The 23340-nt window shown below is 43.5% G+C and overlaps 18 non-coding genes across 18 annotated transcripts; 1 reads left to right on the forward strand and 17 right to left on the reverse strand.

The window, feature by feature from the left end:
- Window positions 1-4234: 4234 nt before the first annotated feature.
- Window positions 4235-4316, forward strand: trnas-uga (transfer RNA serine (anticodon UGA)). Its single transcript has one exon. It is a non-coding gene; the product is annotated as a tRNA-Ser (tRNA).
- A 709-nt stretch (window positions 4317-5025) lies between these two features.
- On the reverse strand, window positions 5026-5108 carry trnas-aga (transfer RNA serine (anticodon AGA)). The gene has a single exon. It is a non-coding gene; the product is annotated as a tRNA-Ser (tRNA).
- A 270-nt stretch (window positions 5109-5378) lies between these two features.
- trnap-ugg (transfer RNA proline (anticodon UGG)) lies at window positions 5379-5460 on the reverse strand. The gene has a single exon. It is a non-coding gene; the product is annotated as a tRNA-Pro (tRNA).
- A 270-nt stretch (window positions 5461-5730) lies between these two features.
- trnas-uga (transfer RNA serine (anticodon UGA)) lies at window positions 5731-5812 on the reverse strand. Its single transcript has one exon. It is a non-coding gene; the product is annotated as a tRNA-Ser (tRNA).
- Window positions 5813-6082: 270 nt separating this feature from the next.
- Window positions 6083-6164, reverse strand: trnas-uga (transfer RNA serine (anticodon UGA)). The gene has a single exon. It is a non-coding gene; the product is annotated as a tRNA-Ser (tRNA).
- Window positions 6165-6439: 275 nt separating this feature from the next.
- On the reverse strand, window positions 6440-6522 carry trnas-uga (transfer RNA serine (anticodon UGA)). The gene has a single exon. It is a non-coding gene; the product is annotated as a tRNA-Ser (tRNA).
- Window positions 6523-6792: 270 nt separating this feature from the next.
- On the reverse strand, window positions 6793-6874 carry trnas-uga (transfer RNA serine (anticodon UGA)). Its single transcript has one exon. It is a non-coding gene; the product is annotated as a tRNA-Ser (tRNA).
- A 622-nt stretch (window positions 6875-7496) lies between these two features.
- trnas-uga (transfer RNA serine (anticodon UGA)) lies at window positions 7497-7578 on the reverse strand. Its single transcript has one exon. It is a non-coding gene; the product is annotated as a tRNA-Ser (tRNA).
- A 628-nt stretch (window positions 7579-8206) lies between these two features.
- trnas-aga (transfer RNA serine (anticodon AGA)) lies at window positions 8207-8288 on the reverse strand. Its single transcript has one exon. It is a non-coding gene; the product is annotated as a tRNA-Ser (tRNA).
- A 273-nt stretch (window positions 8289-8561) lies between these two features.
- On the reverse strand, window positions 8562-8643 carry trnas-cga (transfer RNA serine (anticodon CGA)). Its single transcript has one exon. It is a non-coding gene; the product is annotated as a tRNA-Ser (tRNA).
- Window positions 8644-8913: 270 nt separating this feature from the next.
- On the reverse strand, window positions 8914-8995 carry trnas-uga (transfer RNA serine (anticodon UGA)). The gene has a single exon. It is a non-coding gene; the product is annotated as a tRNA-Ser (tRNA).
- A 278-nt stretch (window positions 8996-9273) lies between these two features.
- trnas-aga (transfer RNA serine (anticodon AGA)) lies at window positions 9274-9355 on the reverse strand. The gene has a single exon. It is a non-coding gene; the product is annotated as a tRNA-Ser (tRNA).
- Window positions 9356-9985: 630 nt separating this feature from the next.
- Window positions 9986-10067, reverse strand: trnas-uga (transfer RNA serine (anticodon UGA)). The gene has a single exon. It is a non-coding gene; the product is annotated as a tRNA-Ser (tRNA).
- Window positions 10068-10337: 270 nt separating this feature from the next.
- Window positions 10338-10419, reverse strand: trnas-aga (transfer RNA serine (anticodon AGA)). Its single transcript has one exon. It is a non-coding gene; the product is annotated as a tRNA-Ser (tRNA).
- A 387-nt stretch (window positions 10420-10806) lies between these two features.
- Window positions 10807-10888, reverse strand: trnas-aga (transfer RNA serine (anticodon AGA)). The gene has a single exon. It is a non-coding gene; the product is annotated as a tRNA-Ser (tRNA).
- A 1321-nt stretch (window positions 10889-12209) lies between these two features.
- On the reverse strand, window positions 12210-12291 carry trnas-aga (transfer RNA serine (anticodon AGA)). The gene has a single exon. It is a non-coding gene; the product is annotated as a tRNA-Ser (tRNA).
- Window positions 12292-12569: 278 nt separating this feature from the next.
- trnas-aga (transfer RNA serine (anticodon AGA)) lies at window positions 12570-12651 on the reverse strand. Its single transcript has one exon. It is a non-coding gene; the product is annotated as a tRNA-Ser (tRNA).
- A 271-nt stretch (window positions 12652-12922) lies between these two features.
- trnas-aga (transfer RNA serine (anticodon AGA)) lies at window positions 12923-13008 on the reverse strand. Its single transcript has one exon. It is a non-coding gene; the product is annotated as a tRNA-Ser (tRNA).
- Between the last annotated feature and the right edge of the window lie 10332 nt (window positions 13009-23340).

Raw genomic sequence — 23340 nt, forward strand, 5'->3', positions numbered from 1 at the left:
GCTGTCATGTTTCAATCTGGTTATGTTCGGTTTTGATTCCTCATGTGCCCTTTTTTCGCCACCTGTTCTCGTTATCAGTGTTCCTTCTGTGTAACCAATTAGCTCCCTCAACCCTTTGTGTGTTGTTCAGGTGTTTCTCGTTGTCTCGTCACTTAGCTTGTATTCAGTTCCCTGAGTTTCTGCCAGTCTTTGTTGGGTCATTGTGAGCTGTGAGTATGTGATCATACGGGTGCTCCTGGCATGTTTTGTTTCCTGTCTTAGTTTTGTTTGTTCCTTGTGATTTCCAGGCATTTTTTGAGTACTTCGAGTTAGTGTTTGTTCCATTGTACTCCTGGTTTTTTTTGTTAAATAAATTTTGGTCAATCCACCCTGTTCCTCCCTGCTTTTTGGGGTCCCACAAATACCATCACGCGAAACCTGACAAAAGCAACCATTCGCGCTCATAATCACAATCCTCAGGACAATTTGGAGTGTCCAATTAACCTACCTTGCATGTTTATGCAGAGATAATGTAAGACAGAGAGTTGGATATTAAAAGACTATCTCCGTGTCAGGTCATTTATTAATAACAATACTGTAACTAACTGCGTGCTTAATCTATTGGCAGGCTGTCAATGATACTTTTCACCTTTTCACATCATCAGACGAAGACATCACTTTTGATCAAGAATTGATCAACTGAAGCGCACCCTTTCAATGTGGCCACTCAGCGTAGCATTTTGCAAAAGAGTAACTGGAAGAATCACAGAAAGGCATACATAGGACTGGTTGTTGCTCTGCAATGTTGCAATTTCCTTGTTGACCTCTCAAGCGCTCAAGGTTGATATTTTATCTGGATGCCCAATGTCACTCATTTTATGTGTGTGTGTGTGTGTGTGTGTGTGTGTGTGTGTGTGTGTGTGTGTGTGTGCGCGTGTGTGTGTGTGTGTGTGTGTGTGTGTGTAATGTCACGTGTAATGTGATGTCATCTGTGCACCTTTAGGCTATTTTCTTCACCGTGTGCAGAGGTCAGCACCAAATTGATGCAGCAGATCCAAGCCTTCAACCCCATGTTTGGCTGCGAAAAGTGTCACTACATGGTAATCTCACTTTCACACGTGTGTTGAAAATACCATGTACGGCTCTCTGCAAGCTGAAATTTACCGGTATGAAGAAAAATTTCCAAGTTTGTTGAAAGGTCACACAGTATTTTTTTTATATTAAAAATATGTACTTTGAACGTTTTGTGAACTGATTTTAAATTGAAAAAATAAAAATGAAGTTCACATCATGAGTTTTTTAACATCCTGTAATCTGTATGTTACATGATTTTGGCTATTTTTATTCAACTCATGTCAATTTAAAAACAGAAGAGCTAAATTTTACAAGACATAACTCTAAGTACTTTACATTTTTTTAATGAAATAGAAATTTGTCACACAATTTTATAATTAAAAATGAAAAAAAGAATCAAAGAGACTGTGAGAGCAATTTGGACGCCCCTCAGAAAACGTGGCAAGAAATCCAAATCAAATAACATTTCCACAGATTTTAACCATTCCAATCGTTCCTCCAGCTGGTAGCCGGCACTCCTTTGGGCCTCATTGCTAACCACAGTTCCATCGACGGCCTGGCGGTTGAGAACATCACCTTCACCTTCAGCTCCACTCTCATGACCGGAGGATGCAGGGTGTCCGTACGTCCACCCACTCTTATTACATTGTGTGATCTTGTAGTCATGAATGCCATTTGTAATCGTCTTTACATGCCACAAGATGGTGTCAAGAGACTAATTGTGTCTCCACGAAGCTCCGCACTTGACCTGAAATTGTTGTGCTGAAAATTTGCATTTGTGGTCTTTCCGAAACACCCTTCTTAACATTCATTGTCTATACAGAAATTGGCATCAAGGGAGTATATATTAATGATATATCTTGACGGAGAGACGAGCTCTGTGTGAGGGAGGAGCTAAATTCAGTCTTGGTTGTGAGCAGAGTGTTTCCTCTGAAACTCAGTCATCTGTAAACTGTCTAAGGCAGGGATGGGCATTTTTTTTCCCGGGAGGGGGGGGGGGGGAGCAAATGAGAAGCAGAACATATTGTGGAGGGCCGGGCCAAATGTTAGAAATAGGACTATTTGCTATAAAATTAGACGAGTAAGAGACCTTGTGGATTTTCTTTCCTCTCACTCACTGTCTCTAACGTTACCTTGTCTCGATCACCACACATGACAGCATTGCTAGGCTGATGTCGCGCAACGAACTTTTGAAGCCAGCCTCGGGACGCTTCCAAGTCTTCGATGCTCATAGTTAGCGCTATGGAACTCGCCTCCTCTTATTAGCGGTCCAGTTTGCAGAAAGTTTTTAACATGATAACAATTAAACCATTCTAGGAAATGTTCATTTACTCGAGCCACAAGCAATTCACTCTGAGCATGGAAATTGCCAGAATCGGACTGAGTAAGAATCGCTTCCTTGTTTTTCAAAGTCTCGTAGATTTGAGTCTTTCCGATTCCAGGCGTCTCCTGAATGTTTCATACTTTGTTACTCGCTTCGTTTAATCAGATACATATCACTTTTGCTTCCATGGTCATTACTCTCTCCCTCTTTCTTCGTCTTCCCCTCCCTCCCTGTGCTTTGCAACTTGAGGTAACTGCGCCACCTGGTGTTGAAATACCTGTCATTACAAGTCCAAACGAAATTAATGGAATCAAACCTTAATTGTGCACCAATCTTCGGCGGGCCGGATTAAAAAGACCAACGGGCCGGATCCGACTCAATTGCCGTAGTTTGCCCACCCTTGGTCTAAGGTGACGAAGTTAGAATAAATTAAGTTGCGGTGATATTCAAGTGTTTGGGGATCATTTGGGTGAATCGCAGGCTAAATGTTTGACAATGAGTTTTTTGTTGGGGGGTGGGGGGGGGGGGGTTGTACGCAGGGCCAGTCCAACTCTCTGGGATTCACCAGCCTTCTGGACAACGGCCTCAACTATTGCAACCTGTATGATCTGCTCTCAGGTTAGCCACTCACATGCAAGGGAGATATTTTTGAAACAATACCATAATGATGCTATGGTGTTTTAATTTTTCCTTCAGCTAGTGGACTGGCCAGCGGACCTGGATTCATGGAGATGACCAACGAGTGGGCGTGCCTGGGTTACGGACTTGCCACATGCAAAGCTTGAAAGAAAAGAAAGAAAAAGAACGCAACAAAAAACTTATGCCTTTTAAGTATTCAAATGGGCTCCTGTGCATCTTATAGTTGACGTTTGCCGATGCTTGATCAAAACGCTCTGTCGCCATCTTGTGTCAGAAAGTGTTTTCCATCTCATCAACATTGTGTTGTGCATTTAAGGTGTCTGTACTGCTCCTTGAGCACTTCAACTACTTTCTGCTACATGTTTAAAAAGTGTTTGCATTTAATTGAAATGATGAATTATTAAAAACCAAAATCACGATGAACAAATGTGCTCTTTGTGTTTGTGTGCCAGAGGGACAAGAATCCGACTTGATAATAGGATTATATGAGCCATGTCGTTTCTATTTTACTGAAGAGATGGGACCTGGTTAAACGTATAACGTCTTAAAAGTGGGAAAAAAATAAAACTGCAAAATATTATTGATGTATCGAAACTTTTTTTGAATGCAGTATGATTAGTTGGTTGTAAAAAAAAATTAATGGCTGTGTGGCATCCATCCAAACAAAAATGGAAAAAAAGAAGTGGGGGGGGGCATAACCCACAAGGTCACTCTGATTTATTCCCAGATAATAACTCCGAGTATGTGCTTCAATTGAATCTTTTGTGATATTGGTCCAGGAACGATTTGTACTACAGAGCACCTACACGTTTGAACCGAGGGAAGAAATTTCTCAGACAAAATGGTCACCTCTAACAAAAACAACTGTGTTGTTGTGGCCGAGTGGTTTAACGCGATGCAGTAGAAATCCATTGGGCTCTTCCCGCGCAGGCTCTAATCTTGCCGACAAGGATCACCCCGCAGAGAAAAAATGTGTTTCCATTTGTCAGAGTCAGCATCTTTCATGTCAAATTTCCAAACTGCATTACTTCTCCACAGGTGTTCAACCTCTGTCGAGAGACCTACCTGCATTTCTTGTCCATGATTTTAATCATGGGTCCACGCCAACATTTGTGCCTCAAAATAACTGCCGTTTTCCTCTGGATTCGGGCTCAGGATGAAACACGACCCTCAAAATTTTTCTCCTACAAAAAATTTAACCTAATAAACATTAGAACAGTTGTTGTGGCTGAGTGGTTAAGGCAATGGACTTGAAATCCATTGGATTCCTCCCGCGCAAGTTCAAATCCTGCCGACAACGATCATCTCTCGGAGTAACGTTTTCTGAAATGTTGTGCGCCTCATTGACAGAGTGAGGATCTTTCATGTCAAATTTCCAAAATGCAATCCCTGTCAAAGGGACCTCTCCCTCGGTCGAGAGACAAAAGTGTATTTCTGGTCTTTGATATAGTTTGTTGTTGCCGACAACAATCAACACCTCGAGAATGTTCTTCGGAAATGTTGTGCTTCTTTTGAAGAGAGTCAGCATGTTTTATGTCAAATCGCCAAACTCCATTCCCTGTCGACAGGACTTCAACCTCCGTCGGCAGACCAAACTGCATTTCTCATCCATCATCTACACCAACATTTGCGACAGGGAATGGAGTTTGGGGATTTGACATAAAACATGCTGACTCTCTTCAAAAGAAGCACAACATTTCCGAAGAACATTCTCGAGGTGTTGATTGTTGTCGGTTGTCTAATGTTGACTAGGTGACATTTTTGTAGGAGAATAATGTTGAGGGTCGCGTTTCACCCTGAGCCCGAGTCCAGAGAAAATGGCAGTTATATTGAGGCACAAATGTTGGCATGGCCCCATAATTAAAATCATGGACAAAAAATTGCAGTTAGGTCTCTCGACAGAGGTTGAAGACCTGTAGACAAGCAATGCAGTTTGGAGATTTGACATGAAAGATGCTTACTCTGACGAACAGAAGCGCATTTCACGAAACGTTACTTCGAGAGATGATCGTTGTCGGAAAGATTTTGAACATACGCGGGAAGAACCCAATGGATTTCTAGTCCATTGCCTTAACCACTCGGCCACAACAACACAAGTGGGTTCACTATAGGTGACATTTTTGTCGGGGAGTACTTATATTTGAGGGCTGTGCAGGAGTCCAGAGAAAATGGCGGCTATTTTGCACCACAAATATTCTTGTGGCCCAATGATTAAAATGAAAGACCGGAAATGCACTTTGGTGTCTCGACCGAGGGAGAAGTCCTGTCGACAGGGAATGCATTTTGGAAATTTGACATGAAAGATCCTGACTCTGTCAAAGAGGCGCACACCATTTCAGAAAATGTTACTCCGAGAAATGATCGTTGTCGGCAGGACTTGAACCTACGCGGGAAGAACCCAATGGATTCCAAGTCCATCGCCTTAAACACTCAGCCACGACAACGCAGTCTTCTTCACTATAGATGACATTTTTGTTAGAGAGTACTTAGTTTTGAGGGCCGTGCAGGAGTCTTGAGACAATGGCGTCTATTTTCCTCCACAAATGTTGGTGTGGCCCCATGGTGTAGATGATGGATGAGAAATGCAGTTTGTTCAGCCGACGGAGGTTGAAGTCCTGTCGACAGGGAATGGAGTTTGGCGATTTGACATAAAACATGCTGACTCTCTTCAAAAGAACCACAACATTTCAGAAGAATTTTCTCAAGGCGGTGATCGTTGTCGGCAGGATTTGAACCTACGCGGGAAGAACCCAATGGATTTCAAGTCCATCGTCTTAGCCACTCGGCAACAACAACATAGTCTTGTTCACGATAGATGACATTTTTGTTAGAGAGTACTTAGTTTTGAGGGCCGTGCAGGATTCCTGAGACAATGGCGTCTATTTTCCTCCACAAATGTTTGTGTGGCCCCATGGTGTAGATGATGGATGAGAAATGCAGTTTGGTCTGCTGACGGAGGTTGAAGTCCTGTCGACAAGCAATGCAGTTGGGAAATTTGACATGAAAGATCCTGACTCTGTCAAAGAGGCGCACAACATTTCAGAAAATATTACTCCGAGAGATGATCGTTGTCGGCAGGATTTGAACCTACGCGGGAAGAACCCAATGGATTTCAAGTCCATCGCCTTAACCACTCGGCCACAACAACTGGTCTAATGTTGATTAGATGACATTTTTGTAGGAGAATAATTTTGAGGGTCGCGTTTCACCCTGAGCCCGAGTCCAGAGAAAATGGCAGTTATTTTGAGGCACAAATGTTGGCGTGGCCCCATAATTAAAATCATGGACAAAAAATTGCAGTTAGGTCTCTCGACAGAGGTTGAAGACCTGTAGACAAGCAATGCAGTTTGGAGATTTGACATGAAAGATGCTTACTCTGACGAACAGAAGCGCATTTCAGAAAACGTTACTTCGAGAGATGATCGTTGTCGGAAAGATTTTGAACATACGCGGGAAGAACCCAATGGATTTCAAGTCCATTGCCTTAACCACTCGGCCACAACAACACAGGTGGGTTCACTATAGGTGACATTTTTGTCGGGGAGTACTTATATTTGAGGGCCGTGCAGGAGTCCAGAGAAAATGGCGGCTATTTTGCACCACAAATATTCTTGTGGCCCAATGATTAAAATGAAAGACCAGAAATGCACTTTGGTGTCTCGACCGAGAGAGAAGTCCTGTCGACAGGGAATGCATTTTGGAAATTTGACATGAAAGATCCTGACTCTGTCAAAGAGGCGCACACCATTTTAGAAAATGTTACTCCGAGAGATGATCGTTGTCGTTAGGATTTGAACCTACACGGGAAGAACCCAATGGATTTCAAGTCCATCGCCTTAAACACTCGGCCACGACAACGCAGTCTTCTTCACTATAGATGACATTTTTGTTAGAGAGTACTTAGTTTTGAGGGCCGTGCAGGAGTCTTGAGACAATGGCGTCTATTTTCCTCAACAAATGTTGGTGTGGCCCCATGGTGTAGATGATGGATGAGAAATGCAGTTTGTTCAGCCGACGGAGGTTGAAGTCCTGTCGACAGGGAATGGAGTTTGGCGATTTGACATAAAACATGCTGACTCTCTTCAAAAGAAGCACAACATTTCAGAAGAATTTTCTCAAGGCGGTGATCGTTGTCGGCAGGATTTGAACCTACGCGGGAAGAACCCAGTGGATTTCAAGTCCATCGCATTAGCCACTCGGTTACAACAACATAGTCTTGTTCACGATAGATGACATTTTTGTTAGAGAGTACTTAGTTTTGAGGGCCGTGCAGGATTCCTGAGACAATGGCGTCTATTTTCCTCAACAAATGTTGGTGTGGCCCCATGGTGTAGATGATGGATGAGAAATGCAGTTTGGTCTGCCGACGGAGGTTGAAGTCCTGTCGACAAGCAATGCAGTTTGGAAATTTGACATGAAAGATCTTGACTCTGTCAAAGAGGCGCACAACATTTCAGAAAATATTACTCCGAGAGATGATCGTTGTCGGCAGGATTTGAACCTACGCGGGAAGAACCCAATGGATTTCAAGTCCATCGCCTTAACCACTCGGCCACAACAACTGTTCTAATGTTGATTAGATGACATTTTTGTAGGAGAATAATTTTGAGGGTCGCGTTTCACCCTGAGCCCTAGTCCAGAGAAAATGGCAGTTATTTTGAGGCACAAATGTTGGCGTGGCCCCATAATTAAAATCATGGACAAAAAATTGCAGTTAGGTCTCTCGACAGAGGTTGAAGACCTGTAGACAAGCAATGCAGTTTGGAGATTTAACATGAAAGATGCTTACTCTGACGAACAGAAGCGCATTTCAGAAAACGTTACTTCGAGAGATGATCGTTGTCGGAAAGATTTTGAACATACGCGGGAAGAACCTAATGGATTTCTAGTCCATTGCCTTAACCACTCGGCCACAACAACATAGTCTTCTTCACTATAGATGACATTTTTGTTAGAGAGTACTTAGTTTTGAGGGCCGTGCAGGATTCCTGAGACAATGGCGTCTATTTTCCTCCACAAATGTTGGTGTGGCCCCATGGTGTAGATGATGGATGAGAAATGCAGTTTGGTCTGCTGACGAAGGTTGAAGTCCTGTCGACACGGAATGGAGTTTGGCGATTTGACATAAAACATGCTGACTCTCTTCAAAAAAAGCACAACATTTCAGAAGAATTTTCTCAAGGTGGTGATCATTATCGGCGGGATTTGAACCTACGCGGGAAGAACCCAATGGATTTCTAGTCCATCGCCTTAACCACTCGGCCACAACAACTGCCCTTGCTGACTATGGGATTTTTTTGTAGGAGAATAATGTTGAGGGTCGCGTTTCACCCTGAGCCCGAGTCCAGAGAAAATGGCAGTTATTTTGAGGCACAAATGTTGGCGTGGCCCCATAATTAAAATCATGGACAAAACAATGCAGTTAGGTCTCTCGACAGAGGTTGAAGACCTGTCGACAAGCAATGCAGTTTGGAGATTTGACATGAAAGATGCTTACTCTGACGAACAGAAGCGCATTTCAGAAAATGTTACTTCGAGAGATGATCATTGTGGGCAGGATTTGAACATACGCGGGAAGAACCCAATGGATTTCGAGTCCATTGCCTTAACCACTCGGCCACAACAACACAGGTGGGTCCATTATAGGTGACATTTTTGTCGGAGAGTACTTATATTTGAGGGCCGTGCAGGAGTCCTGAGAAAATGGCGGCTATTTTGCACCACAAATATTCTTGTGGCCCATTGATTAAAATTAAAGACCAGAAATGCACTTTGGTCTCTTAACCGAGGGAGAAGTCCTGTCGACAGGGAATGCATTTTGGAAATTTGACATGAAAGATCCTGACTCTGTCAAAGAGGCGCACAACATTTCAGAAAATGTTACTCCGAGAGATGATCGTTGTCGGCAGGATTTGAACCTACGCGGGAAGAACCCAATGGATTTCAAGTCCATCGCCTTAACCACTCCGCCACAACAACTGTTCTAATGTTGATTAGGTGACATTTTTGTAGGAGAATAATTTTGAGGGTTGCGTTTCACCCTGAGCCCGAGTCCAGAGAAAATGGCAGTTATTTTGAGGCACAAATGTTGGCGTGGCCCCATAATTAAAATCATGGACAAAAAAATGCAGTTAGATCTCTCGACGGAGGTTGAAGACCTGTGGAGAAGTAAGGCAGTTTGGAGATTTGACATGAAAGACCCTGACTCTGTCAAAGAGGCGCACAACATTTCAGAAAATATTACTCCGAGAGATGATCGTTGTCGGCAGGATTTGAACCTATGCGGGAAGAACCCAATGGATTTCTAGTCCATCGCCTTAACCACTCGGCCGCAACAACTGTTCGAATGTTGACTAGGGTACATTTTTGTAGGAGAACAATGTTGAGGGTCGGGTTTCATCCTGAGCCCGAATCCAGAGAAAATGGCAGTTATTTTGAGGCACAAATGTTGGCGTGGCCTGATGATTAAAATCATGGACAAAAAAATGCAGTTAGGTCTCTCGACGGAGGCTGAAGACCTATCAAGAAGTAATGCAGTTTGGAAATTTGACATGAAAGATCCTGACTCTGTCAAAGAGGCGTAAAACATTTCAGAAAATATTACTCCGAGAGATGATCATTGTGGGCAGGATTTGAACATACGCGGGAAGAACCCAATGGATTTCTAGTCCATTGCCTTAAACAATCGGCCACAACAGCACAGGTGGGTTCACTATAGGTGACATTTTTGTCGGAGAGTACTTATATTTGAGGGCCGTGCAGGAGTCCTGAGAAAATGGCAGCTATTTTGCACCACAAATATTCTTGTGGCCCAATGATTAAAATTAAAGACCGGAAATGCACTTTGGTCTCTCAACCGAGGGAGAAGTCCTGTCAACAGGGAATGCATTTTGGAAATTTGACATGAAAGATCCTGACTCTGTCAAAGAGGCGCACAACATTTCAGAAGATGTTACTCCGAGAGATGATCGTTGTCGGCAGGATTTGAACCTACGCGGGAAGAACCCAATGGATTTCAAACCCATCGCCTTAACCACTCGGCCACGACAACATAGTCTTCTTCGCTATAGGTGACATTTTTGTTAGAGAGTACTTAGTTTTGAGGGCCGTGCAGGAGTCCTGAGACAATGGAGTCTATTTTGCACCACAAATGTTGGTGTGGCCCCATGGTGTAGATGATGGATGAGAAATGCACTTTGGTCTGCCGACGGAGGTTGAAGTCCTGTCGACAGGGAATGGAGTTTGGCGATTTGACATAAAACATGCTGACTCTCTTCAAAAAAAGCACAACATTTCAGAAGAACTTTCTCAAGGTGTTGATCGTTGTCGGCAGGATTTGAACCTACGCGGGAAGAACCCAATGGATTTCTAGTCCATCGCCTTAACCACTCGGCCACAACAACTGCTCTGTTGCTGACTAGGTGACATCTTTGTAGGAGAATAATGTTGAGGGTCGCGTTTCACCCTGAGCCCGAGTCCAGAGAAAATGGCAGTTATTTTGAGGCACAAATGTTGGCGTGGCCCCATAATTAAAATCATGGACAAAAAATTGCAGTTATGTCACTCGACAGAGGTTGAAGACCTGTCGACAAGCAATGCAGTTTGGAGATTTGACATGAAAGATGCTTACTCTGACGAACAGAAGCGCATTTCAGAAAATGCAGTTAGGTCTCTCGACAGAGGTTGAAGACCTATCAAGAAATAATGCAGTTTGGAAATTTGACATGAAAGATCCTGACTCTGTCAAAGAGGCATAAAACATTTCAGAAAATATTACCCCGAGAGATGATCGTTGTCAGCAGGATTTGAACCGACGCGGGAAGAACCCAATGGATTTCTAGTCCATCGCCTTAACCATTCGGCCACAACAACTGCTATAATGCTGACTAGGTGACATTTTTGTAGGAGAATAATGTTGAGGGTCGTGTTTCACCCTGAGCCCGAGTCCAGAGAAAATGGCAGTTATTTTGAGGCACAAATGTTGGCGTGGCCCCATAATTAAAATCATGGACAAAAAATTGCAGTTAGGTCTCTCGACAGAGGTTGAAGAGCTGTCAACAAGCAATGCAGTTTGGAAATTTGACATGAAAGATCCTGACTCTGTCAAAGAGGCTCACAACATTTCAGAAAATGTTACTCCAAGAGATGATCATTGTCATCAGGATTTGAACCTATGCTGCAAGAACCCAATGGATTTCAAGCGCATCGCATTAACCATTCAGCCACAACAACACAGTCTTCTTCACTATAGATGACATTTTTGTAGGAGAGTACTTAGTTTTGAGGGCCGTGCATGAGTCCTGAGACAATGGCGGCTATTTTGCACCGCAAATGTTGGTGTAGATGATGGATGAGAAATGCAGTTTGGTCTGCCGACAGAGGTTGAAGTCCTGTCGACACGGAATGGAGTTTGGCGATTTGACATAAAACATGCTGATCTCTTCAAAAGAAGCACAACATTTCAGAAGAATTTTCTCGAGGTGGTGATCGTTGTCGGCAGGATTTGAACCTACGCGGGAAGAACCCAATGGATTTCTAGTACATCGCCTTAACCACTCCACCACAACAACTGTTCTAATGTTGACTAGGTGACATTTTTGTAGGAGAACAATGTTGAGGGTCGCGTTTCATCCTGAGCCCGAATCCAGAGAAAATGGCAGTTATTTTGAGGCACAAATGTTGGCGTGGCCCCATAATTAAAATCATGGACAAAAAATTGCAGTTAGGTCTCTCGACAGAGGTTGAAGACCTGTCGACAAGCAATGCAGTTTGGAGATTTTACATGAAAGATCCTGACTCTGTCAAAGAGGTGCATAACATTTCAGAAAATGTTACTCCGAGAGATGATAATTGTCGTCAGGATTTGAACCTACGCGGCAAGAACCCAACGGATTTCAAGCGCATCGCATTAACCACTCGGCCACAACAACACAGTCTTCTTCACTATAGATGACATTTTTGTAGGAGAGTACTTAGTTTTGAGGGCCGTGCAAGAGTCCTGAGACAATGGCGGCTATTTTGCACCACAAATGTTGTTGTGGCCCCTTGGTGTAGATGAGAAATGCACTTTGGTCTGCCGACGGAGGTTGAAGTCCTGTCGACACGGAATGGAGTTTGGCGATTTGACATAAAACATGCTGACTCTCTTCAAAAGAAGCACAACATTTCAGAAGAATTTTCTCGAGGTGGTGATCGTTGTCGGCAGGATTTGAACCTATGCGGGAAGAACCCAATGGATTTCTAGTCCATCGCCTTAACCACTCGGCCACAACAACTGTTCTAATGTTGACTAGGTGACATTTTTGTAGGAGAACAATGTTGAGGGTCGCGTTTCATCCTGAGCCCGAATCCAGAGAAAATGGCAGTTATTTTGAGGCACAAATGTTGACGTGGCCTGATGATTAAAATCATGGACAAAAAAATGCAGTTCGGTCTATCGACAGAGGTTGAAGACCTGTGGAGAAGTAATGCAGTTTGGAGATTTGACATGAAAGATCCTGACTCTGTCAAAGAGGCGCACAACATTTCAGAAAATGTTACTCCGAGAGATGATCGTTGTCGGCAAGATTTGAACCTACGCGGGAAGAACCCAATGGATTTCTAGTCCATCGCCTTAACCACTCGGCCACAACAAGTGCTCTAATGTTGACTAGGTGACATTTTTATAGGAGAACAATGTTGAGGGTCTCGTTTCATCCTGAGCCCGAATCCAGAGAAAATGGCAGTTATTTTGAGGCACAAATGTTGGCGTGGCCTGATGATTAAAATCATGGACAAAAAAATGCAGTTAGGTCTCTCGACGGAGGTTGAAGACCTGTGGAGAAGTAATGCAGTTTGGAGATTTGACATGAAAGATGCTGACTCTGACGAACAGAAGCGCATTTCAGAAAACGTTGCTTCGAGAGATGATCCTTGTCGGCAGGATTTGAACATGCGCGGGAAGAACCCAATGGATTTCTAGTCCATTGCCTTAACCACTCGGCCACAACAACATCGTCTTCTTCACTAGAGATGACATTTTTGTTGGAGAGTACTTAGTTTTGAGGGCCGTGCAGGAGTCCTGAGACAATGGCGTCTATTTGGCACCACAAATGTTGGTGTGGCCACATGGTGTAGATGATGGATGAGAAATGCAGTTTGGTCTGCCGACGGAGGTTGAAGTCCTGTCGACAGGGAATGGAGTTTGGCGATTTGACATAAAACATGCTGACTCTCTTAAAAAGAAGCACAACATTTCAGAAGAACTTTCTCGAGGTGGTGATCGTTGTCGGCAGGATTTGAACATACGCGGGAAGAACCCAATGGACTTCTAGTCCATCACCTTAACGACTCGGCCACAACCACTGTTCAAATGTATATTAGGTGACATTTCTGTAGGAGAATAATTTTGAGGGTCGCGTTTCATCCTGAGCCCGAATCCAGAGAAAATGGCAGTTATTTTGAGGCACAAATGTTGGCGTGGCCTGATGATTAAAATCATGGACAAAAAAATGCAGTTAGGTCTCTCGACAGAGGTTGAAGACCTGTGGAGAAGTAATGCAGTTTGGAGATTTGACATGAAAGATGCTGACTCTGACGAACAGAAGCGCATTTCAGAAAACGTTGCTTCGAGAGATGATCCTTGTCAGCAGGATTTGAACATGGGCGGGAAGAACCCAATGGATTTCTAGTCCATCGCCTTAACCACTCGGCCACAACAGCACAGTCTTCGTTACTATAGATGACATTTTTGTAGGAGAGTACTTAGTTTTGAGGGCCGTGAAGGAGTCCTGAGACAATGGCGGCTATTTTGCACCACATATACTTGAGTGGACCAAATGATTAAAATCAAAGACCAGAAATACACTTTGGTCTCTCGAACGAGGGAGAGGTCCCTTTGACAGGGATTGCATTTTGGGAATTTGCATTTCCAAAATGCATTCCCTGTTGACATTGAAATTTAATTTGACCACACAACTCATTCCTATTGTTTTGAAACACTTCTGATACTCAATTTGAATGAATATCAAGGTTTATAAAGGATCGTCGGAGATAGGCACTCAGAAATAACGACAAGACACTTCTGGCTACCAACAATAGGCACTTTATTGGTCCCACACAGAAATGATAACACAGTTCAAACAAGTTGTATGAAGCTAAAGATGATATACTCTTACCGTATGCCAGTAGGATGGAGAGCCAACATCCTCAGCAGAGTGAGCTTCGATACTCCCTGGGCGTCCGTACGCTACCCACAGCAGACTCTGCTGAGGACCATCGCTCCCCTCCTTTTATCCTCTAAAGTGTGTGCATCGGGAGGGGTGAGTGGCCATTCTCATCTCTCCCTACACCACACTGTTTGTTGTGTAACCAAGTGGCATTGATCACAATCAAGTTTCGACAATTCAAGCAAAGCAGACTATGAAGTCGTCAAAGCAGGCTCAAGAGTCCATCTCTGAGAGGATATACATTGATTAAAGAAAACATCACAAAATATCTTAATATACCACCTATGAAGATACATTCAAACTCAGAAAACGTGCTCAGCTCGGCCTGAAAATGCATTTAAAACAAATACAACTCAAATTGAGTGTCACACGTAAACCAAAGGTTTTATTCACACATTTCAACATGCATTTTGTTCAGGTTGACCTCCTGATGCCTAAATGAGCATTAATTTGACCACACAACTCATTCCTATAAAGATACATTCAAAGTCAGAAAACGTGCTCAGCTCGGCATGAAAATGCATTTAAAGCAATAAAACTAAAATTGAGTGTCACGCCTAAACCAAAGGACTTATGCACACATTTCAACATGTATTTAGTTAGCAGATGACCTCCTGTAGCCTAAATGAGCATTAATTTGACCACACAACTCATTTCTATGAAGATACATTCAAACTCAGAAAACGTGCTCAGCTCGGCCTGAAAATGCCTTTAAAGCAATAAAAACTGAAATTGAGTGTCACGCCTAAACCAAAGGACTTATGCCCACACTTCAACATGTATTTTGTTCAGGATGACCACCTGAAGCCTAAATGACCATGAATTTGATCACACAACTCATTCCCATGAAGATACATTCACAGTCAGAAAACATGCTCAGCTCGGTCTGAAAATGCATTTAAAACAAATAAAACTCAAATTGAGTGTCACACGTAAACCAAAGGTTTTATGCACACATTTCAACATGTATTTTGTTCAGGTTGACCTCCTGATTCCTAAATGAGCATTAATTTGACCACACAACTCATTCCTATGAAGATCCATTCAAACTCAGAAAGCGTGCTCGGCTCGGCCTGAAAATGCATTTAAAGCAATAAAAACTCAAATTGAGTGTCACGCCTAAAGCAAAGGTCTTATGCACACACTTCAACATGTATTTTGTTCAGAATGACCCCTTGAAGCCTAAATCACCATTAATTTGATCACACAACTCATTCCTATGAAGATACATTCAAAGTCAAAAAATTTGCTCAGGTCGGCCTGAAAATGCATTTAAAGTAGAGCTGTCAGTTTAGCGTGTTTTTATTGGCATTAATTTAAATGAATTTTAACGGGATTAAATTTTTTCTCGTGAGATTAACGCGGCACATGTCACAAGCGGATGTTACGTTGCTCTATAAATATACCAGAAACAAAACAACAAGCGCGCTGCTGAAGTCCACGCCCATGTCTGTTTTGCCAGCCACGGCAGCGCGACACACCGAAAACGGATACTTAAAGAGTTTATGAATGGAAAGTTTACTTTTAAAAAGTTGCCATATTGCTCCACTGACAAGATCAAAGTTATCTGTTCTTCTCTCTCTCTCTGTATCATACAGGTATACGATGTATGCCACTGACGCGATTGTTACTTGTTTGGAACTATTTTGTGTGGAAGGTTACAGTGTTCTGTGTCCATGTAAATAGTGCGGGTGGAGCTTCTCTGTGTTTGTCTGACAGTGGTAGCGACCTAGCGAAAATAAAACGTCTCCAGTGTTGTCATCGAACCAAGTGTAGTCATTCGAAATGAGGTCTACACAAAAACTGTAGAGAGACTTCCGCACAAGAAGGACCAACACAATCAACATAGCCTGACTGTGTTAGGGGGAGTGACCCCCCCCCCCCCCCCCCACACCGTTCAGAATGGTTTGCCCCAGCAGCACGGGGGAAATGCGTGCGCTTTTTTTTGTACGGCGGGCAGTTTGGAATACAGCGGCACATAATGAAGGCTGGTGTCCGGTGTCTCGTTATTCTTCAACAAACATACAGAAACAGACTGCTGTGTTCAAAGTAAACTTGAGAAAAACGAAGTATGCAACCATGGTTTAAATCTACTATAGGCTGAGTACTAGTTTCAGAATCAGAATCAGAATCAGAATCATCTTTATTGGCCAAGTATGTAGAACACACAAGGAATTTGTCTCCGGTATAACACGCTGCACTAGTATCATCGTAAACAAGAAAATCATTGAACCATTTTAGAGTATACCAGTAGTTTTGTAGTACCATTTTGTGGTGCAAGAAGAGTGACTATGTCATTGACTGTTTAAGGAGTTAATGGCTAGAGGGAAGAAGCTGTTTAAGTGTCTACTGGATTTGGTGCGCATGGATCTGTAGCGTCTGCCTGAAGGGAGTGGTTGAAAAAGGTGGTGGGCAGGGTGCGGGGGATCCAGGAGGATTTTCCGTGCCCTTGTCTTGATTCTTGCAGTGTGCAAGTCCTCAAGAGTGGGTAGGGCGGTGCCAACGATTTTTTCTGCCGTCCTAACTGTCCGTTGAAGTCGGATTTTGTCCTTTTTTGTGGCGGCCCCAAACCAAACCGTGATGGAAGAACACAGGATTGATTCGATGACTGCCGTGTAGAACTGTCGTAGCACCTCCTGTGGCAAGCCATGCTTCCTCAGCAGCCTCAGGAAGTACATCCGCTGCCGGGCCCTTTTCAGGATGGAGATGGTGTTGACTTCCCACTTCATGTCTTGGGAGACTGTGATTCCCAGGAACTTGAAGGTCTCGACGGTTGACACAGGGCAGTTGGATAGTGTGAGGGGCAACTGAGGAGAAGAATGTTTCCTGAAGTCCACGATCATCTCTACAGTCTTGAGCGTGTTCAGCCCGAGGTTGTGTCGGCCGCACCAGAGCTCCAGCTGCTCCACTTGTTGGCGGTACGCAGACTCGTCGCCGTCTTTGATGAGACCGATGACCGTGGTGTCGTCTGCGAACTTTATGAGTTTGACAGCTGGATCTGTTGAGGTGCAATCGTTTGTGTAGAGAGAGAAGAGCAGTGGCGAGAGGACACATCCCTGTAGGGCTCCAGTGCTGGTGGTGCGTATTGATGATGTTGTTGCTCCCAGTCTCACCTGTTGTGTCCGTCCCGTCAGGAAGCTGAGGATCCACTGGAAGATCGCAGGGGACACACCGAGGTGGAGTAGTTTGGGGGTGAGGAGTTCCGGGATGATGGTGTTGAACGCAGAGCTGAAATCCACAAACAGAATCCTTGCGTAGGTCCCTGTGCTGTCGAGGTGCTTGAGGATGTAGTGCAGACCTATGTTGACTGCGTCTTCCACAGACCTGTTTGCCCGGTAGGCAAACTGGAGAGGGTCCAGCAGGGGTCCAGTGACGTTCTTTAGGTGGTTCAGCACAAGGCGTTCAAAGGACTTCATGACCACAGACGTCAGGGCGACAGGCCTGTAGTCGTTCAGTTCCGATGTTGCCGATTTCTTGGGAACTGGGATGATGGTAGACTGTTTGAAGCAGGATGGGACCTCACACAGCTCCAGGGATCTGTTGAAGATCTGTGTGAAGACCGGAGCCAGCTGGTCAGCGCAGACTTTCAGGCAGGAGGGGGACACTTTGTCGGGCCCCGGAGCTTTCTTGATCTTTTGCTGCTTGAAGAGCCGTCTCACGTCCTGTTCGTGGATCTGTAGTGGAGAAAAAGAGGGTGGGGGGGGGGGGTAGGTAGAGTGGTTTCTGGTAGAGGTGGGTGTGTGTGGGAAATGGGGGTGTCCTTTTCAAATCGGCAGAAAAACATGTTTAGTTCATCAGCAAGACCCTTATTGTTCACTGTTTGGGGGGATGGCATTCTATAGTTAGTGATTGCTTTCAGGCCATTCCATACAGATGCAGAGTCGTTAGCAGAGAACTGGTTTTTCAGCCTCTCTGCATAGCTTCTCTTTGCGATGTTAATTTCCTTCGTCAATTGGTTTCGGGCATGTTTGTACAGTGCCCGATCTCCACTTCTAAATGCGGCCTCTTTCTCTTTCCTGAGTTGCCTGAGTTTGGGAGTAAACCATGGCTTGTTATTGTTGAACGAGCGGAAGGACTTCGTTGGTACACACATCCTCACAGAAACTGATGTATGATGTTACAGTGTCTGTGTATTCATCCAGTGTGCCCGTTGAAGTTTCAAAGACGCCCCAATCAGTGCAGTCTAAGCATTCTTGTAGAGCTAGCTTTGCTTCATCTGTCCATTTTTTCACAGTCTTAACAACCGGTTTAACACATTTGAGTTTCTGTCTGTATGTAGGTATTAAGTGGATTAAATTGTGGTCAGAAAGACCCAATGCTGCACGGGCGACCGATCGGTATGCATTTTTGATTGTTGTATAGCAGTGGTCTAGAATGTTGCCTTCTCTGGTGATGTGCCTTAGATGTGCACTTTATAATGTCATATTGCTCTGTTTTGATTTTATTTAAAAAGCTGTTAAAGCAGCTGTTGTGTGACAAAACATTGTTTTCACTGTTGTTGATGGATAGTAATATTGTGTGAGAGATTATGTGTGAATAACTGCTCCAAGTGAAAAATGTTCATGTAAAATTGAAAATCGAAATTGTTATTTCAGTAAATATTTGCATTTGGCACATAGAAAACTGATTCATGATTCCATGTTGATGAGAGCATTAAAATGGGGGAAAATAGGACAAAAAATGTAAAAGGAAATTCAGAAACGATAAAAAATGTGTGAGTAATCATGATTAATTTTTTTGTCCATTTGAGTGACAGTTGCATTTTTAATTACCGGTAGATTAAATATTTTAATCGTTTGACAGCTCTAGTTTGAACTAATTTTGATAATGTGTACACAATACCCTTGTATTTCAAACTACAGGGTCAGGCAAAATGATCTGACACATTTGTAGGTTAAATAAAAGGCAAATAAAGTAAAGAAATAAAAAAGTGTTTTTATTTTCAAAAAGTACATACAATGCAATTTTTTTCATGTAATGCCATTTTGCTTTGTTTCTTAATGCCATTTCCCCCCGTTTCTTTTTCATCTGCTGCCATGAATTGGACTGGTGAGCATCACACTTTCATTGTGGAAATGTTTATCAAAACAAACAAATATGTAACTGCGACACAACGAGCGTTCCGTTTGCATTTCAATCTTGGTAGACATGATCCCGTACCAGCTTAAAACACGATTTTGTTCTGGGTTACCAACTTCAGAGCTACTGGATCTGCATTGAAACGAACATCAACCGGCTGACTTCGCAACGCCAGAGCTCCACTTGTTTTTTAAAACATAATGAAACAGAATGGCATTATATGTACTTTAAAAAAAAAAAATAGTTTCTCTACTTTATTTGCCTTTTATTTAACCTACAAATGTGTCAGACAGATCATTTTGCCTGACCCTGTACAACAGGGGTGCCCATTACGTCGATCGGGATCGATCGGTACATCGCAAACTGGTCCCAAGTTGATCGCGAGGGGTGTAGAGGAGAAAAAAAACAAACAACAATTTGTGTGTCTTTGTGCATGTTAGTAATATATATTTATGAGTTAATTTACACTGCTGTACACTAAAGTACAATCATCACTTCAGACTCATTTTCACAAAATAAAATAAAATAAAGCAGGTAAATCATTAACCGACGAAGTTGTTAGCGCTCAGGAGTCTGCAATTGCAGCTTGTGATCCGAGCTGTTGTGCTATATTTTTTATCGTTATCATTATTCTCCACCAGAACTCAACATAATTTTTAAAACATAATGTAACAGAATGGCATTATATGTACTTTTCAAAAATAAAAACACTTTTTGTTTATTTACTTTGTTTGCCTTTTATTGAACCTACAAATGTGTCAGATCATTTTGCCTGAGCCTGTACTTGGTTGATTTTGTACTTGATCAAAGTGCTCACTCACCGTGGACAGAACTCAACTGTATTTATACAGCACTTTAAAACAACCACCGCTGTATACAAGCACTGGACATGGAGCAAAAATAATCCATACAATAAATAAGACAGTAGAAAGCACAAAATCAATAAAACGAAAAAAAATCCTAAAGGTTGCTGAGTGAATAGCCAAAGAATGAAAATTAGTTTTAAGACGAGTTTGACAGATGGGCAGCAAGGGGCCTTGCCAAATGTACAGTGGAAGGTCATTCCAAAGACAGGGAGGCACCAGCGATATAAAGGCTCAATCCTCTCTTAGCCCCAGGTAACTTTGAATAGTGTCTACTGTGCAGATCTGAGGCACCGGGCAGGTGAATACAGGTGGAGGAGCTCAGAGAGGTAAGGTGGGGGTGTGGCTCTATTCAGATTTGAAAACAAATAATAGAATACTAAAATGAACTCTAAAATGCATTGAGAGCCAGTGAAGGGATGCAAGATTAGGAGCGGTGTGCTCCCTTTTATGAGTACCAGTCAAGAGGTGAACAGGATTGGACCAACTGGAGATGCATAATGGAGGACTGGTTAATCGCAAAGTAACGTTCATCACAGTAATCCAGGTGAAATGTGAAGGCATGAATTACTGTTTCAAAGGGCTGTTGAAAAAGGAGAGGCTTTACTTTAGCCAGTTGCCTAAATTGAAAAAAAGTTGGATTTAACAACAGCACCAATCTGCCGATCCACTTTGAAATCACTGTACAGTTTGATACCCAAGTTTGAGACTGTTGACTTTAGATAAGTAGCCAGGAGGCCCAAGTCAGATAGAATGGGATGAGTAAGGGCCACTGGGACCAAACATCATCACTTCTCCTTGCTTTTCATTGAAATTGAAGAAATGCAACTCCATCCTCTAAACAGGATAAACGTGACGTCATTGAGAAAGCATCTTTTTGGCTCAGCGGGACATAGATCCTTAAGATGGAACCCAGAGGGAGCAGATTCAATCAGAACAACTGAGGCGCCAGAATTGAACCTTGTGGAACACCACATGACAATGGGGCAGTTCGTGACTCAGAGTTAAGTCAAGTCAACAGTATTTTTAGAGCACTTTCAAACAGCCATCGCTGCATACAAAGTGCTGTACATAGAGCGATTTAACATACACAATAAACAGTAAGACGAATCTGTAATAAAGGCGGTAGAAAGCACCAAGCAGTAAAATCAAGAACAAATCTAAGTCATACTGAGTCGAACGCCAAAGAATACAAGTGAGTTTTGAGGAGGGCTTTAAAGATGGGCAGCGAGGAGGCTTGCCGAATGTTCAGTGGGAGGTCATTCCAGAGAGAGGGACCAGCAACAGAAAAGGCTCGATCCCCTCTGAGCCTCAGTTTAGTTCTTGGTACTTCTAACAAAGACTGGTCCACAGACCTGAGGCGCCGGGCAGGTGTGTAGGGGCGGATGTGCTCAGAGAGGTAAGGTGGCGCGAGATTATTCAGAGATTTGAAAACAAAGAGGAGGATCTTGAAAATAACTCTAAAATGAATGGGGAGCCAGTGAAGGGATGCCAGCGTAGGAGTTATATGCTCCCTCTTACGAGTACCAGTCAAGAGGCGAGCAGCGGCATTCTGGACCAGCTGAAGGCGCTTAATGGAGGACTGGCTGACTCCAAAGTACAGGGCATTGCAGTAATCCAGCCAGGATGTGACAAAGGCATGATTTACTGTCTCAAAGTGTTCATGTGAGAGGAGAGGTTTTATTTTGGCCAACTGTCTCAGGTGAAAGAAGCTGGATTTAACAACGGCACCAATTTGCCGATCGAGTTTGAAATCACTGTCGAGTTTAAGGCCCAAGTTTGAGACCGTTGATTTCAGATAAGGAGACAGGGGGCCCAAGTCTACAGGATGGAATGTACAAGGGCCACTGGGACCAAACAATATCACCTCTGTCTTCTTTTCGTTCAAGAAATTTTGTGCCATCCAGGTTTTGATTTCTTCCAGACAGGATAGGAGTGGCCTTAATGAGAAGGCGTCTTTCTTGCTCAGTGGGACATAGATCTGGCAGTCATCTGCATAGCAGTGGAAGGGAATACCACGTTTCCTTAAGATGGAACCCAATGGAAGCAGATACAGCGAGAACAGCAGAGGCCCCAGAATTTAGCCCTGTAGAACACCACATGACAGGGGAGCAGTGCGTGACTCAGAGCAGCCAAGGCTGACACAAAAGGTCCTGTCAGCTAGATAGGACCTAAACCACTCAAGAGCACTGCCGCCAATGCCCACCAAGTGCTGCAAACGAGTCAGCAGAATACTGTGATCCACTGTATCAAATGCTGCAGTTAAGTCCAATAAAACCAGACATACATGGTCTCTCCAGAGTCATTTGCAAGGAGGATGTCATTAGAAACGCGTAACAGGGCTGACTCCGTGCTATGCATCGTCTTGAAACCTGACTGGAAGACCTCCAAGATGTTATGTTCATCCAAGAAAAGTTTCGACTGCATGTGCACCACTTTTTCCAGAATTTTGGAAATGAAAGGCAGTTTGGAAATGGGCCTGTAACTCGACAGCACATCTGGATCAAGACCAGGTTTCTTGATCAAGGGTTGGACCACAGCATGTTTAAACTGTTGGGGAACTACACCAGAAGAAAGGCTGCTGTTGATGATATCCAAGACCGATGCACCAACACTCGGGAGAACCTCCTGAAAGAAGCGTGGGGGAAGAGAGTCGCAAGGGGGGCCAGATGGCTTCGTCTGGCGAACTACATCCTCCAAAAGCGCCAAGGACACAGTATCAAAAGAATTTAGTACAGCTGAACATGGAAACTTGGACAGAGGGCTCAGATGCGGTATTCGAGACCTAGCTGTAGTCCTAGCTGTAGAGACCTTATCAATGAAAAACTGAAGGAATCTGTTGCACATCTCGGGTGAAGAATCCGAGCAAGTAGGCAGAGGGGGGGTTTGAGTACAGAATCTATCGTTTTAAATAGTGCGCGTGGGTTGTGACGGTTAGCTAGAATAAGGTCCGACAGATATTCTCTTTTGGCCTCTTTTACTGTGAGCTGGTAGTTACGCCAGCAGTCTTTCCAAATTTGATAAGAGACATGCAATTTGTCTTTTTTCCACTTGCGTTCAGCTTTGCGACACTCCTGCCTAGCTGCGCGGGTAATGTCGTTAAACCATGGCTCAGGTTTAGGCTTTGGGAGCACAATTTTTGAAGGAGCCACCAAATCCAGGATGGCACGGCATG

The sequence above is a fragment of the Hippocampus zosterae genome, chromosome 15 (assembly GCF_025434085.1).
Source record: "Hippocampus zosterae strain Florida chromosome 15, ASM2543408v3, whole genome shotgun sequence".
In the NCBI taxonomy this organism is placed as follows: Eukaryota; Metazoa; Chordata; class Actinopteri; order Syngnathiformes; family Syngnathidae; genus Hippocampus; species Hippocampus zosterae.